Source organism: Argentina silus (assembly GCF_951799395.1).
Source record: "Argentina silus genome assembly, chromosome: 7".
NCBI lineage: Eukaryota > Metazoa > Chordata > Actinopteri > Argentiniformes > Argentinidae > Argentina > Argentina silus.
This window is the reverse complement of record NC_139661.1, coordinates 24,104,876-24,118,124: the sequence shown is the minus strand read 5'-3', so window position 1 is coordinate 24,118,124 and position 13,249 is coordinate 24,104,876. Positions and strand designations below refer to the sequence as shown.

At 44.4% G+C, this 13,249-nt stretch overlaps 1 protein-coding gene across 2 annotated transcripts in view; it reads right to left on the bottom strand.

Moving 5' to 3' along the window:
* The window catches only part of fam222aa (family with sequence similarity 222 member Aa), a 52,454-nt gene extending 41,416 nt beyond the window's left edge, over positions 1-11,038 (bottom strand). For both annotated transcript variants that reach the window (XR_014554307.1, XM_083673361.1), the window contains exon 1: positions 10,163-11,038. The gene's annotated coding sequence lies outside the window, so the exon portion shown is untranslated. The remainder of the gene's footprint in view (positions 1-10,162) is intronic.
* Positions 11,039-13,249: the final 2,211 nt, after the last annotated feature.

Genomic DNA, 13,249 nt, shown 5'->3' with positions numbered 1-13,249 from the left:
CAATGACATGATGGCATGGAACATCTTCATAAGAGGGGCCATAACTGCTTCTTCCCAGTGGCCATCGGGATGTGGCTTTCATAGCCCACCTGAAGGTGAAGAGGTGTTTTCTAGTTTGCATCAATTACATTTAATGTAAACTAACAATTAAACACAATAACCCAACCCTTGCAATCACGAGGCATACAGCCTTCTCAGGGAACAAAAGAGGACCATGCCATGAACAACATAGTTTACTGTGGGTTAAAAGAAACAAGTTCACTATCTACAAGGCCACTATTCTTTATACAAGGCTTCTTGCTTTGTTCTTTTTTCTTCCTGGGAGGTTATATTATTATATACCACAATGTCTCAAACATCTGCCATTTGTGAATATGCTGCAGCTAGGAATTAATGTAGCATTGGAAAGACAATTCCAGCTCCTTCCTTAAGAGAGGATCAACTGCCATATTACAGATCAAAGTGCATACACACCTCGACTCATTCAGGAGGAGACAGGGGAGAGGAGAGAGGGGGGAAGGGAGGGGGGGAGAGGGGAGAGGGGGGAGGGGAGAGGGGGGAAGCCAGAGGGAGCCCATAGAGTATCAGGTAGGGCCAGAGGGAGCCCATAGAGTATCAGGTAGGGTTAGGGTTAGGCCTGTGAACTCAGAAAATATTAAAACCTCCATATCATCCACCTCCACAGATGTACCTGAGCTGCTGGATTTCTAATATTGAGGCTCAGTTTTCCACGGTGACACCAAACCCTCTCACATCGTCCTCACGGTCTTCTGCAAACAACACTACTGCACCCCGGACCCTTATTTTAAAAGATTCATAGGAAGCTGTCTTGGCAGAAACGCAATCTGTGGGGTTTCTGTGACAGCAGGAAAAGTGTGAAAACAAGGCAGGAAGGAGAGACCATCGTCACGGTTACCAACTGTCTGCCGCGGCTCGGCTGAGACGGCTCGGGCTTTCAGGCCCGTGTGCCAATCACGCGCAGCGAGCATCAATGGGGAAATTTGAATGATAAAACCATAAGTCATGAGCAGACGATTTCCTTGTCATCAGGGCAGGGGGGTGTTTGAGTGAGGGGCGGAGGGGAGGGGAGCTTTCACCACAGCCATATGGAATTTGGTTTTGCATCGGGATGCCGGCTTCGCCTCTCAATCACCACACAATGCCTAATCACCAAATGTCCTCGTCACAATCCTTCGTTACAATTGGCAGCACGACGCTGTCACTGGAGACGGGGGAACAAAATGGAAATCTGACTCAAAGACGAGCCTTAAGTGAAACTTAATTGGAGACATCCAGGCACTCTCTCTCAGCTCCAGTAAACAGAATCCATCAAACTTTACTCAAAGCCCATTTCACTTTCTGCAGCTGTCTGGGGGGAGAGAGACAGTATGCCTAAGAGGCCGTTTCAAAATATAAAGATGACGAAATCAAGCCTTTCAAGGTCCTAAAACCACCAAAGTCCAAAGTCAAAGAAAGTGGATGGTAGAATCATGACATTATCATAGAAGGCACCTTCGCTAAGTCAATCCACTTTAATTTCTACCCCACGAATACTAGATCTACTTTTTTCTCTTTTACAGGCATTCCACCACCAAGCATGACAGCAGCTAATGACAGCATGAGAGAGGAAGAGAGGGAGAGAAGCAAGCGAGACTGTGATGGAAGGACTGAAAAAAAGCAGTGAACAGCTGCTTTCCCCTCCTCTCCAGGCTCATCCCAGGAGGAAGTCCCCTGCGGTCTCCCATATCCAGGTTTGTGGCTGACAGAGGGGACTGGAGCTCTGTTCTGTTCCCCCCACTCAGACGGCTCTGTAGCCCCCTACGCCTGCCTCGCCGTCTCCACGCTGCCAGGAGGACTGGAGCGAGGGAGGGGATCGGAGGGGGGGAGGGGAGGGGGGGGGGGAGAGGGGGGCTACATGAAGGAGAGAGTCTCCCAGTGGGTTCTCGTCAGTTCCAGGCCATTACACCTCGCTCGCTGGGACTTTGTTTATACACACGCACGTACGCACACACACACACACACACACACACACACACACACACACACACACACACACAAGCACACGTACAACCGCACACACAACCGCGCACACACACACACACACACACACACACACACACACACACACACACACACACAGACACACACACACACACACACACACACTCCAGAGGTTGAGGGTTGTTCGAAGGGAATGGGATACAAGCTGTAGGATATCTGAAAAAGATGCAGACAAACATGGATCCAATATCAACAATATCATGATGGGGAATTAAGCTCTCTAAGGAATACAAGGACCTGACCAATCATTAAAGAAAGAAAGTCTTATAGCCCCCACTAAACAAAACAAAAATATGTTGTAACGAAATGTAATGTTTCATTTACATGATCAAGTTGACCAAAATCACGGTTCCACAATCACCAAGAATGTGTTGCTGGAAACCAATCAGAGGTAAAAGATCTAATAAGGGGGAGGAGCTGATCTGTTTCTGTTGCCTAGTCGTGGACAGTGTGGCTACGTACCAACCAATCAACTGCCATCGTTGATCTGGTCTGCAGCAGTGTGCAGTGAAGAGGCCTGACACAGGCCTGACACTCTTTAGAGACTAGAGAGAGGCGTGTGTGTTCAGTCTCTACAGATGTTGCCTAGGAGAGGCTGGCTGTGGTGACAGCTGGACAGCTGTTCCCATAGACGCAGTCACAGAACCATACCAAAGCAGGAGGAGGGGGGTGGGGGGTAGCATGTTTAATATGTCTGCATGAAGTTCCCAGGACGAGGGAAGCTGTCAAATTTAGCAACGGTGCATGAGTCTGGATAAAGAAGATAGCATTGAACTGAAACCAGAGAGAACACACAGATGAGCCAATGCCAGACGTGGTTGAGACTGTTAAAAGCAGCTCTGATGCAAAACAAATACAGTGGGGGAAATAAGTATTCAACACTTCAACAATTTTTTAATTCATCATATTTCCATTGCAGCTATTCACGACATTTAGACCAGACGTTGGTACTAACTCAATACAACTACACAGCTAAAGAAAATTGTAACACTCCAATCCATAAAAAAGGTTATGTGCAATAAAGGGGAATGACACAGGAAAGAAGTACTGAACCTGAGAACTGAAATGTGTTTAATACTTGGTGGAGAAGCCTTTGTTTCCGGTGACAGCTTGAAGACGCTTCCTGTACGAAAAAACTAATCTCTCACAGTGATCAGGTGGGATTTTGGCTCATTCTTCAACACAGACAGTCGTTATATCTTGAAGATTCCAGGTTCAGTACTTCTTTCCTGTGTCAACACTTCAGTTAAAAAGGTTGGATTGGTGCCAGACACATCTGCCAAACTCTCATTTCCCCTAAGCAGAAGAAGGGTCAGCAATTCCTTCAACTCAATAAAAATGTTAATAAAACTAAGAGCTCACAAAAAGGAGACCTCGTCCCCTCTGGTCTCTCAGATCAAGTGTGTGTGTGTGTGTGTGTGTGTGTGTGTGTGTGTGTGTGTGTGTGTGTGTGTGTGTGTGTGTGTGTGTGTGTGTGTGTGTGTGTCGTTGCCACCAATGCCGGGTCAGAGGGTTGACACCCACAGCTATCAACCAAAAAAAATGGCTTTTACTCAGTAGAGTAATCCCGGTCAAACTCCACCAATTGCTCACCACAAAGTAGATAATGCTTCAGTGGATATGTGACAGCAGGCAGTTCTAACTCATATAGGGGAAAGGATAAACACAGACACACACACACGGTCATTGCATCATTCTGTAATCTAGGAAAACCAATAGTCCTCCAATCCCCACACCCAAATCTCCAATTTCATATCCACATTACCCCCTAGCCCCTACCCCCACTCACCTAAATAAATGAAAAGAGCCATTAGGCAGATTTCAAAGGACGGCAGTGGGCTTATAATTATACATGACATCTTTGAAAGATAAAAAGTGATTACTCTGGATGCCAGTCGGGGAGGGGGGAGAAAAAAATTGCTTAGCAACCAGTCATTATCCTCGGGAGTGGAGCGAGGTGACCGACCATCCGTCTAACTCTGGTGGCTCGCCTGGCTCCCCTGCCAACCTTCCTCCCCCCTCTCCCCCCTCTCCCTGCTCTCTCGCTCTCTCCCTCTGCCGTCTCCCCGTCCGAATACAAACAGAGATAAAGAACGCCGCAATCGCTCTTGACACACAAATAGGTTAACACAATAAACCCGGCTTTGCCTGGCTCACTCTAGGGAGGAAAGCAATTCCAGCAGCAGGCAGGAGGTAATAAAATAGGGCTAGGAGTGGGAGTGTGTGTGTGTGTGTGCGTGCGTGAGTGTGTGTGTGTGTGTGTGAGTGTAAGTGTGAGTGTGAGTGTGTGTGTGTGTGTTCATACGTGTCCTCATACCAGTGTTTCTATATTTCTGTATGTGAGTGGAAGCAGGCAGGCTCACAGAAGCTCTTGGGCCTGAGGGTCTAATATCACAGGGATTTTCAACCCTTTCTTGACACAAGTAATAACAGGAGAAAATTACGGAAATTCCTGGCTGCTCCTCTGCTCAGATTAAGGAAACAGTTGACTTTATATTAGAAACATATACAGTAGAAACCCCTACTACATACCATATAATCACTCACACACACACACACACACACACACACTCACACACTCACACACACACACACACACACACACACACACACACACACACACACTCACACACACACACACACACACACTCACACACACACAACCCACGGGTCATATCCCCCATCACTCCCTCACAAACCGTCTCTAGCTTGGTTAAAATTCAACAGGTAAATTGAATGAGTTTTATCTGCTCACGCCTCTGCTTCCACTCAGCGCTGCTGCTGCTGCTGCTGCTGCTGCTGCTAGGCCTGGCAATAAAAGATACAAATCTCCAGAGTTTTATTAAATCGTGTTGCATTCACGCTGAGCTGGGGGAAGAGAGGGGTGGCTTCTGCAATTACCATCCGGTCCAGACAACATTGTCTTCTCCAGTCAGTGGAAATGTCATTACTTTACAGCAACGCCATCAGAATTGGGTAACAGCCTCTTTTTGTCACAGCCGCTAACTGAAGCCGGGCGATGTGTCGCCCCTAAGTAGGATCCATTTGCAACAATCAACACATGTAGCCGTTGCCCCAATCCAGATGCTAGCAAACACAATGTGTACCATTTTGAATGATATAGCAGAATTGAACAGTCAATAGCTCATTCCTAAATTGACTGTGGTATAATTAAACAAACTGAACATTGATATACTCAACACTGATAAACTGCTAAAAGCTAGCTTCCCATTGACGGTAAAGGCCTTGAAGGCATATGATGACGCATGTCACATGGGGCCTTCCTATACAGTGCATAACTGTAATATCTGAAGAGGGGTTGAAACTGGACCTACAGTACTGACAACACCAATTAAAACGGGAGGGGGAGGTTCACCCATTAAGGTCATACAGCCAATCATCGCCTCCGTTTACTCCTGCTGCTCCTTCAGCCAATCAAACAGCAGAGATGTGAAGTGGAAGCCATCGTCAACTGGGAATAAATTACCAAAGCATAGAGAGAAAACATCTTATCTTTACTGATGTATTTCCTGCTATTGCAGAATGCTCCAAAGCCCAAGGGAGGCAGCCAACCAAAATCCAGCAGAGATAGAGATTAGCATGATTTGCAGTTCCTTGTTCCATTAAAGTTTGATCTTCCTCAATAGCCGAGGAGAATCAGATAGCTCCCATTCAAGATTAGAGTACACCAGCATATAGAGAGAGATTAATCAGAGCTCACACGAGATAAAACCTTTCCTGCTTCTGGCGTTGGAAAAGAGTGGCAATAAAGAGTTCAGGAGATAATGTGAAACACGGGGGAACAATACCAAATAAAACACAACCCAAGCCTGCAAAACAAATCAAAGCTGAATTTTTCCTTGACGCATCGGCCTAAATGTTAAAACGACCATAATGAAGAATTTACATTATTTACATTATATATATACAGTATGTGTGTGTGTGTATATATATATATATATATATATATATATATATATGTACATGTGTATATATAATTAAACCCTAGCCCTGATCACATTCAAGGTTCTGTGAGTTACCTCTGAGTCTCCATGTTCCTCTATCTCCTACTCAGAGATCAATGCCCCCAGAGCGTCACAGCAGCTGACACCGTCAACCAGAACAAATCAATGTGACCATGAGCAAAGCTGGTGAGGCATTGTTTTTAAGGAGAGCAAATATGCTGTTTGAGAGCTTGTCAGATTTCTGTTATCCACTAACTCCAGCCATCTCCCTAAAACACTCGACATGTCGTTCCTAACTCATACTCGATCAGTTAGAAACGCAACAATGTGCTTTATTGCAGCCTTGGTGGTAGGAGTTATTACATCCCAGTGTATCCATCTTGGCTGTCCAGATCCAAAACCTGTGGGAAACACACAATGGGTCTAATAGTGGAGGCAAGGTCCCCTTAGACACTTCACCCTGCATCTCAAATGCATAACTGCATATAATAAATAGCCAATCTGCTTTAACCATTCTACATCAGAGGTTGTACATTGGCTTCTATGAGCCTGGTCAAATCTGCAGTCAGCCCAGCAGTGGGAGGGGGATGAGTGACATATCTGCCCTTATGAAACCTGATGAAAACCCTACTGTCTGCTATCACTGTGGGTTACAGCGGATGAACAGAACACCTGTTAGGCACATCAGCAGTCCTCACAGCCCCAGGCACGGTAATCATGGATGGACATTACTATGAGCAGGAATATAATATAACAGGTTTCAGAACCAAACCTCCCAGCTAACACACAGCAGCCACCAGAGACACCGCAGGGGTGCATACGCAATCAGAATGGAATCCTTTTTCTCTGGACTCTTAAATCCAACAATGACAAAAGGGTGTAATGATTCCTTCTGTTTTCCTGTTTTCCTGCTCTGTAAGAAATGTCATACAATGCTTGCACTTTGAAAAAGACACCCTACAGAAGAGCCTAACAGTAAGACAGGAAATGTGTCCTCAATGGTAAACATGGATCAAGCTGATGGTTTGGGCTGTTAGAATGTTAGACTCAGCGGTCTGGTGTGTCATTCGACAGGGCAGTGGGAAGAGGGACGGCTATCAGCAGTCAAATACAGGAGTGAGATGGAGGGTCAACAATTCACTCATGTTTTAGGAAGATAGTGGGAGAGAAGGCTGTGCTGTCCTAAGGATGGGATAGTATCACTGAAGAGGGTACAGAGACCGTTGACAGAGAGAACAGCGTCCCCCAGCCACCATCCAAACCCTCCCAGACATAACAACTCACAGCCATACTGCAGCTTCTACTGTACCTGTACCTCCAATGTCAAACTACACAGACTTGTTCAACACAACAACAACAATGCTCAAGGGAACATCGTTCTTTCATTTTGCATTCTTTCATATGTAGATTGTTTATACAAGGAATGGTACTAAGTCAGAGTAAATATATACAGTAACTTTGCTGAAAGAGGAACGCTTTGATCAATATCTAATGAGATACTGTTTGGACGCCCTTGAGAGAAAAAGTTCATGGACCTAGTTCCCAAATGCCCATGAGTCAGATTATATTTCTAGGCAAGATATTTCCTAGAAATACACAGGCAACCTATAATATTTACAGTCGTAGTAAATACATACGCAAACAGTATAACCTACTGTATATATAAAACATCTCAATCTAAAAAACAAATGTGCTATAAGATTGCTATAAATATCTGAAATGGTCACAAACCCTACACAATGAATGAAGAAAGTGGACTATGTATGAATTTCTATTCAAAATAAAACAAACTATATCACTAGATTATTTTCTACCTGCTCTAGAGAATGTTTGCGGTTGCACACTCTGCTCTAGTTCAGTCATCTAGAGGGTTCTGTTGCCTCTGGGTTCGTGTTAAGACAATCAAACCATGATGGGATAAAAAAAAAAAAGATTAATACATAGAGCAGGAAATTAAAGTTTAGCTATTATAAAGATATTCATGAGCAACGCTCACTTATTCACTCAAGGCTGCAGTTTTAATAAGCAAAGAGTACAGTGTATTCACCCCAATGCTATCAATCAATCAAACTGAAATATAATTTCAGTGTTGCAAATTGATAAAGTGTCTGGGCTTGCTTAGTGTATTACTTTTCTTAATATCTTGCCAAAATGAAATCTGTCCTTCAACGAATATCCTGTGAAAAAAAATATAAGTAGAGAGTTAAGACAAATGGCAATTGGTTGGTAAGGCCAGATACAGACCAGTAGAAAGATTGAGTTGTAATGAGTCTGAGTTCTGAGATTTTTCCAAAACAAAGCTTGCTTTAGTTATCCTTTCTACGAGTTCAGAGGTGTGCATTAAAACTGTAGGGAGACTTAGCATTACAGTCCCAGATTAAAACACTTTTAGGCCATAATGTTTATTTTCAACCTTCAAAGAGGCAATATGAGTCATGATATTTCAGCAAAAAACAGAGCCACAAATCCAAGAGGTAATTCAGTGACCTACATATTAGGCTGTCCTGCCACCCCATCCTCCCCGCCCCCGTCTAACCATCATGTTGAGTTAAGGCAAGCATTATGCTGGGGAGACTATTTGTTTAGGTGAGGAGCCGCCACAGAGCTAATATGAGCACAATTTGCTCAGCAGGTCACAGGCACAGAGTGGAGGAAGTAAATGAGGCACGTCTGCCCCCTCGGGTGAAGCCTCTGCCTCATACATCACTGGATGTTTTATTCAATACAACCAAACAGGAGGCATGGCAGGTGCTCTGGCTGTCGAGCGGAGGAGCCTGGACATGTAGGAGAAGCTTGGATGCAGGTCCCTGCTGGATTCAATGAGCTTGCCATTGAGTTGAGGCCGGGTGAAGCTTGCTACCCAGTTTGTGTCTATATCCACTGACATGGTTCAGAAAGACCCCAGGCCTGAGGTGATGTGAATAAATAGAGTCAATCCAGGCCATAAAAACTCCAGGACTCTCACATGGGAATGGAAACCCAATTCCAACCGCAACTGTTTAAAAGGGTAAATACAAGTTTGATCATTACATGTTGAATAAGAAGATTAAGCATTATTGACTCAAAACTCATGGAAAGTAGCATATTCTGCACTACACAGGCTTGAGCAGCCATTTAGGCTCAAAGTTCACAGTGGACAAATATAAAGTTACAAGCTAACAATCAACATTTACCAACTGGCCTGCATTCCTATTCAAATAAAGCGTGAACCTCCGGGTATATTCTCCTGCCTTGCTTGATGTGCTTTTAAAGATAAGATCGCATAGATAGGCAAACTACATGTTCTTGGAAACAGTTTTTTGCGCATATACTTGGGCGTATAATACGTTGACACTGGCTCCATTATTAAAACAAAATAAAAAAGCAAAGTTATAGGCCGACTGTATGAGCTGAATTAACGGTACAAGTCACCATGAACACCTGAAAAAGTTGTGAGGAATTGCGCACCGATCCTCGCTCATTTGAGAGGAAAACATCTAACAGCTCCTTGATCCACATCTCAGTACATGAACTATTTAAAGAACCGCGGAGCCAGCTGCACTTGGGGGTGAAAATCATTAATTGCCGCTGAAACTATTTACCCTCGCCGCTCATTAAAAATAATATGACGCATGGGGGCGTACAGAAAATAATTGTACACCCTAATATAATTCTGAACCTCGACTCTGCCAGTGCCTCATATTACCTTGCCTGTCGTGCCTTGGGTGCAATACCCACGACAATAGACTTAATTGCTACCCATCCTTGAAAATACCAATATTACACATCAAAGCAGTTCCTAAAGCCATTTAGCAACTGACATCGATTTTACAACACTTCCTTTACTGCAGGTTCCGCATGGAAACAAAGGTTTTATATCTCAAAGCACATCTTGATTCAGCGTCCCTGCGACGCATTTTACACCCTCATTCTATTTTTCCACACAATCCATCAATTGTTCTTTAGCCTATGGTACATTTAGCCAAACCAGTCACTCCATCCATCAATTGTGAAAGCCTACAGCCCATGTAGACAAGCCTCCAAGTGACGCCGGCTGCTTCGACCGGCTGCAAAATTCAAACATTTTGCTTGCGAGGAATTGATAACTCTACTGTTTTGACAAGTGAAGATGTATTTGGAAAGGGGAAAATATTTACCATAAATTGTTTCGTTGTGCAGACTAGAATTCCATGCAGGTTGTAACACTGAGCAATCTGCTTCACAGCGATGCAGTCCAAATCAAAAAGGTTTCATCCTGTTCTCCAATATGCAGAAACAGCTTTTAACCTATCGTTAAGCTTCTCCTCGTTGATTAACAATGATAGAGGTTGTTTTTTTACTGCATTTGCTCTGTCATTCAATCGCCAAATGTTGTTGTAAACTAATGCGCAATAACGGGTCGGCGATTCCAGGAGCGTTGCGTGACAATGTTTTCCCGTTCAACTGCGATCTCACCTAACGCGTAGCTTACTCAACCGCAGCTTACTCAACCTTTCGCCTCCAGAAATAAAGTATGATCCTGTTTATATATTATCTTCTCTTCGCTTTCGCGAGAATATCTCCAAATAAGGCTTGTCACAAGAATGAACTGTCAATCCAAAAGAGCAGATGAATGCATAATTCCCAAATTGACCGTTATTACGCACTGGCCAAGTAAGTGTTTCGACTGTTCAGTCTAATCAATCTCCATCTCGCAAAATGTATATATTTCAGCGTTGTCTATAGCACCGATGTACCATGAAGATGTATCAAGGTTGAGCTTTATATCAAATGCAGTTGTTAGAAATAATGAGCAGGTGATAAAATCCCGGATGATGAAGCTCCGTCCGTCTCCACTTTCTCCGGCGGTGTCTGCAGTCTCTCTCGGAAACGTCTGTCCTCCCGATTCAGACTCAGATTTCCGATTGAGATCACCAAAATTAGTTCTAATGAATCATTTGCGTTATTCCTCTATTTGATTGAATTACCAAGCAATTTTGATGATGTCAGAATAAATGTTTGCCTGTTTTCGGCAGCTGTCTGCGCTGCGGGATGCGGTGCTGCCCCTGAGCCGAGCTGCCGAGACTGACAATAACCCGGAACGGCGCAGCGGCTCCCGGCTCCGCAGACCGCCCACCAGCCAATCAGCGCGCTGGGGGACAGAAACATTCCCACGGGTTGACCAATCACCGGTCACTGAGGACTGTTACCACGGTGACGCCGTCAGCGTCCGAGCGTCAGGTTTGAAACCACGTTGTTTTTTCGCGGAAAAAATTCCAGGTTTCCAGTTTACATTTATCATCCAGACTAAAAAACACCAATCCACTGGGAGGGTAAGAATGTTAAACACAATTTCATTAATCTATACAAGGTTATTCATTTATTGTCTCATTTGAATTGTATTAAGGCCCCCGCGAACACGGAGTCTGTAAGTGCGTGGGTATTCAGATATGCTCTGGCTATATAATCATTGTTATTACAGTGAGATTCCTCTGTTATAAACACATTGTGACATATTCTTCACATTTTTGCACTAATGAGTCTTGCAGACTACACTATTGGAGAAATGCCATCTTAATTTTCTATTTGATCTTTTCTTTATTATTTGATGACTTTTTAGGGGAGGCTTCTCAACAAGCTCGACCAGGATTCTTGACCTCCCCTGAAGAATTAGCATTTTTTTTAAAATGTTGTTTTCCATTTGTTATTGTGTGTATTTATGCAAATCATAAATAAAAAATATAAAAAATAAAAAAGACTCAAATGTGTAAGCATCTATAAAGATGTATATCATCTCATAATGATCCTGATCATAAACCTATCAACCATCTCCCTCAGTTGGAAAAAATGTCTTATAGACAGACACAACATATTATGATGTATTATGAAGTCATCATCAATTCCTATAATGAGTTATATGTGCCTAAGAAAGTGACCAAAATGGTCGTTCATTTCAGCCTCTAATTATAACTAACAACAACAAGATGTAAAACTACCACCTTATGTCTACATGAGTCTGCAGAACTGTATCCCTAACCTCAACAGAACTGTATCCCTAACCTCAACAGAACCTCAACAGCACTGTATCCCTAACCTCAACAGAACTGTATCCCTAACCTCAACAGAACCTCAACAGCACTGTATCCCTAACCTCAACAGAACTGTATCCCTAACCTCAACAGCACCTCAACAGCACCTCAACAGCACCTCAACAGCACCTCAACACTCCATATCTGCTTACAAAATGCAATTCACGTTTTGCAAAATGTCCTGGCAGTGAAGGGTAATGGGGTTTAGTGACAGAATGCTATTCCCACAACACGGGCCCACTCTGGCCAGCCCACCCAACCCTGGAACACACAACACGGGCCCACTCTGGCCAGCCCACCCAACCCTGGAACACACAACACGGGCCCACTCTGGCCAGCCCACCCAACCCTGGAACACACAACACGGGCCCACTCTGTCCAGCCCACCCAACCCTGGAACACACAACACGGGCCCACTCTGTCCAGCACACCCAACCCTGGAACACACAACACGGGCCCACTCTGTCCAGCACACACAAACCCTGGAACACACAACACGGGCCCACTCTGGCCAGCACACACAAACCCTGGAACACACAACACGGGCCCACTCTGGCCAGCACACACAAACCCTGGAACACACAACACGGGCCCACTCTGGCCAGCCCACCCAACCCTGGAACACACAACACGGGCCCACTCTGGCCAGCACACACAAACCCTGGAACACACAAAAGCAGTACAAGCAATCACATCACGGGCTCTCATAATAAGCTGACGCTGGAAAGTGGGTGATGCAGCACTCAGCTTATGCCAGTGCCGATAAGAGTCTGAAAGTATTACCTCGGTCTGGCAGCCCGCGCCCAGAAATCCATCCTGAGCCAGGTCATCAATTCTGCCCTATCTGATCGCTCACCAATCGCTGGCAGGCCCATACTATGTCGTTGTCCTGGCTCTTCCTTTGAAATACTCTGTATGACTTGCACTTTCATGCTAACGCACAGCAACATCTCTCTCATACAGTATGGGGTCTTTTATGTGGTCTAAGACCCTTGTGTAAAAAAAAAAACACTACACAGAATTGTCCTCTAATCACAGGGCTCTGAATGACTCTTTTTCAGCTTCAAGTTCTCATGCCTTTCCTTTATCTAGGTGGCCACACACATGGGCTGGTTTGTAAGACAATCATATCTCAACACACAGTGTTAGGGTTTAATTCAGTCAATCAAATAGATG